The sequence below is a fragment of the Anastrepha ludens genome, chromosome 3 (assembly GCF_028408465.1).
Source record: "Anastrepha ludens isolate Willacy chromosome 3, idAnaLude1.1, whole genome shotgun sequence".
NCBI lineage: Eukaryota > Metazoa > Arthropoda > Insecta > Diptera > Tephritidae > Anastrepha > Anastrepha ludens.
The window spans coordinates 15,101,281-15,105,871 of NC_071499.1; positions in this window are offsets into that span (position 1 = coordinate 15,101,281).

Below are 4,591 nucleotides of genomic sequence, written 5' to 3' on the forward strand. Positions count from 1 at the left end.
GCAGGTCGCAATTTTCATCTGAGACCAAAAACCCAAAAAAATTTTTATTTTAGTATAGTATAGCTTCTAGTTAAACCAAGAAAATTAAACAAAAAGTGAGAAATTCAACAATTTTTTCGCTAATTAAAAAAAAAAAATCTTGTTTTTTTGGAAAAACAAATTCAATTTAGATTGTTTAAAAAGTGGGTTAATCATAACTTTCGTAAGGTTTTTTAGGTTCAACTAAAAGAGAATTTAATTCCGAATACAATCAATTTCGATTTAACGTTTAACTTTTTCCCTATCTTTCCCGCCAATTAGGAAAAATCGTAAAAATAAAAAACCGAGAAATCGCACTTCGAGCGATCCGGCCGCTCGTATACCTGCTCGACGCTTGCTCACAATTTCTTCTTTGACTCCGAAAATATTTTGAATTTGCTTCTGAAATTTTGAGGACACATTCTTGGATAGTTTGGGAAGACATTCAGGCAAAAAAAAAATCGATTTTTTGAAGCTTCTAAAGCAGGCTCCCCCCTTAAGATCTAACCATGAACGTTATTCATGTTTCACTGCTTACTTAAAGTGTTTAGTCTATATTTGTGGTAACTTAATCCTATTTTTTTGCTTTACCATGCACCCCTAACTGGTAATTTAGCAACTGGTACAATTCTAGTCTCGCTAGGACTAGTATGGCTTCTGCCGTAAAATACCAGTTTATAAACTAAATTTTTTGCCAAATAGTTTGGCTTTTCAATGCAGGGATTTTGTTGCTGTATGTGCGCATGTGTTACACTGCGTTTTTTCGTCGCTTAAGTGGTCAGCAACTTCTTTTCTACACCAGTCCAACTGTCATTTTCCCTCCTTCCTTAAGTGTGCCGGCAACTCATTTAATGTTCTATAATCACCCTCGGCAACTTCCTTAGTTGCTTTTTTATCGCCTTTTGTTTGCGTGCCGCGCTCATAAATTAGCGCATCCTTGCCCAGCAAGCCGATGAGTTCTTATTGCTTTGAGCTACTTAACTAAATAAAAAGATTCCCCTTCTGTGTTTTTTCTTTCTTTTGTCTTTTGATATTTCTCACTTCCAACTCCTTCGGAGTCATCCCAGTTGGTTGTTTTTGTGCACTCGTTCATGTTTCTTTTTCCACATCCGTTGGTGGAAGAGTTGTTTTAGTGGTGGTTGGAATTGCTGCTAAAGTCAAGTCGCTTGCAGCTGCTGCTTGCAACTTATTCAACTTCAACTTCAACTACATTTTAACGGGGTTTCTTATAACTCGCCATTACTTCATCGCATTCGCCTTTGGCTTCTATGTCTAAGTGCTGCGGCAAGATTTTTCGGATAAAAGTTAATTACAACTCATTGGCTTAATTTTTTGGGTAAGTTTTTTTTGTGTAAGTTTTTTGTGTTTTACTCCAAAGGACTACATAACGCGCAACCACGTACTAAGAGTAGTAGATGTAATAACAATAGCAACCATGTTTGTATGTATTAACTGAGAAACTTATACGCATTTGTAATTAGCTGAAGTGCAATATACCACAAATGCAGTTATGATTGCAGTTGTAATAGTTTTGCTGTGAAAATATAATGGCTTTCTGTATTTTTTGGTTTTGTTTTTTTATAATACAAAAGCCAGGAAAAAATTGCTAAAGTGCATGGACACTCTGGAAGATGCCCGCTGACCTTTTCTACGTAGACGATTTGAAGTTTTATGTCAACAAACCAACCCACCTAGAAAACCTCTTGAAATGTTTCGAAACCCTATCTAAAGATATTGAAATCCCCATCGGACTTGACAAATGCCGAAAGATCACAATACTTAAAGGAAAAGTGGTTCCTCGGCATATCCTTGGGAAATTGATGGTCTCAACATAACAGAAATGGAAAATGAAAAATCATAAACTAATCTTAAGCCTCAGGAGATATTTTCAACAAAAGTGTTCCCAATCTGAACTGCACAGGACTATTATAGCTGCGGATGATAATTACACCCCGCTTCGAATGCATCAATCCTACGAAATCAGGAGTACCACATCCACAAATAAAAAGATTCAAAGATGCTTTGAAATAGCTGTACACGGCGTTTATTGAAAAGACTTATTCAGCCCACATGTCTATAAAAAAATTTCGGACTTATGGGGTTAGGTGGGTTTGAAAATTTCAAAAAATCGAATTTTGTTTTTTTGTCTCATTAAATAGTACAGTATGTTTAAAATACTCTCCTAAAATTTTAAGTCAATCCGAGTAAAATTCTAAGAGATAGACCCTTCAGAAGTTCCGCCCATTAGGCCACGTCAATTGAACGCTTCGCAGGTAAACGTGTTTATCTCAAAACTCCATCTTTTAAGTCGGTGGACACTATATCTCGAAAAGTTATAAAGCGATTTAGTTCAAATTTTGTACAAGACTTTGAAATAACATTATCTAGGTATTCAACGAAGGATTTTTTTTTTAATTACAACTATTTTTTTTGAGCCAATGTATGTCGAAAATTTCACTACAAAATGTGTTTTTTGGTTCAAAGTCTGTCAAAAATTCTAATTTTTTTTTTATTTATTTATTAAAAGAGTAACAATTATAAATAACTATTCCACTTAAAGAGCTAAAGCACTGGCTACTATGGCCTTCGGCTATTAGTATAATAAAAAATGACAGCGTGTCTTATAGCCTTAACTTACATCTAGATACATAATCACAAATCTTATTTAAATTGCATACCGTTGTCTGTTTGAGAAGTTCCGATGGTTTGATGCTTGAGAAAAAGGTTGTTCTGATATTTTGTAGGGAAGGACAAGCATCTATCAGGTGAAGTGTAGTAAATTCATTGGAGCCACAAAAAGGGCATGTAGGCTTCGGTGAACCGCTGAGCAAGTGGGCATGTGTCATGAGTGTGTGACCGATTCTCAGTCGAGTAAAGGTTTTTGTTTGGTGACATAGTGCAGATGGAGGGTAGGTATTTTTCCCCCCAAAGGGGTTAAAGTTTTTATAAGGATGCTGATAAGTTTTCCATTTAGTTGCTGCGTTATCTGCGGCAAGTTCTTTCGCTAGTATCTTTATGTCATTGCAAGTGATATAGTTAAATGTGTGTAGAGGTTCCTTATTCGCCTCTTTCGCTCTCTTGTCAGCTTTTTCGTTACCATTTATCCCAGAGTGCCCAGGAATCCACATAATTTTGATTGCACCTGTGTGTATTGAAATTATATTGCGGATTTTTGTTATCATCGGGGTGTCATTTGTGGGGTTTAAGATAGCTTCGATTGCGGATTTGCTATCGGTGCAAATTAAGTGCTTGCTACATTTCTGGGAGGCAAAGATTACTGCTTCAAGTAACGCAGCTGCTTCAGCTGTAAATATTGAAGTGAATCGTGGCAAAATTCCGGCACAGATGGTAACACCTTCTGCGTTTGTCACTGCAAACGATGTGCAGGTGTCGGTTTTTGATCCGTCGGTAAAAATGATCTCCCAATCTTTCTTTAATGGGGAAATGGTTTCGAGAAAAATCTGGTTGTATTCGTTTGTATTAGTGGAATCTTTTAAATGTTTGGATAGATTGTTCAAAATCATCGAGTTGGGAACGACCCACGGTGGATGTATTGCGGGTTCTACAAGTACTGGCTGAGCAATGATATCCAGTTTTTTGGCTTCTTTTAGAATGATGGAGATTGTTGATTCCCGGCTCTTTGTGTTTAATTTTTGAGTACTCGAGTTGATGTGTTTAAACAAAAGTCTGTTTCTACATTGAATTATCTTCAAAATACTTGTCCTTGTATTGTTGGCCACCCTTTCCGAGATGGTGGGAAGTCCAGCTTCCGCTAAGGTAACGTTTATGGGGGAAGTGGGGAAGGCTCTGATGCTTCTCCTGACTGCAGCATGGTAAGGTGCTTCTAGGCGCTTTAGATGAGTTTTAGCGCAGTGTCCGTATATAACCAGTCCGAAGTCAATTTTAGATAAGATTAGAGATCTAGTGATACTTAATAATGTACTTGTATGTATCAAACAGTGCTTTGAGGATAAGTATTTAACTATGTTTAGTCTAGATAATAGGCTTAACCTAACGTATTCACAATGTTGCTTATAAGTTAGTCGCTTATCAAAGATAATGCCTAATATTTTAAGTGTGTTGGTGTGGGGGATTATGATATTGGAGAAGGATAAAGGTGGGAATATGCATTTATGCTTGCGACATATATGGAATGTAGAACTTTTATTCATAGAAATACTGGCTCCCGAAGCTTGTGACCAAACTTCGAGGTCCGCAAGGATACCGCTAAATGTACTTTTAACTTCTGATAAATTTTTGGTATTTGAAAAAATTACCACATCATCTGCGTAAATGAAGTGTTCGACATGCAGATGTTTGGATATTATAGAGTTAACTTCATTAAAAGCTATGATGAACAAAATGACAGATAGAGGTGATCCTTGAGGAATACCATTAAAGAGGGGAAGGATTTGGGATTCATGGTTGTTAGCACGAACATAAAATTTACGATTGCATAAGTACGATTTGATAGTGTTATACATTTTTTCCCCAATCTTCCAGCGACTTAGCTCTTCCAATACATTGTGAGAGCCTATTCGATCGTATGCCTTTTCAAAATCTAAGCTAAGCA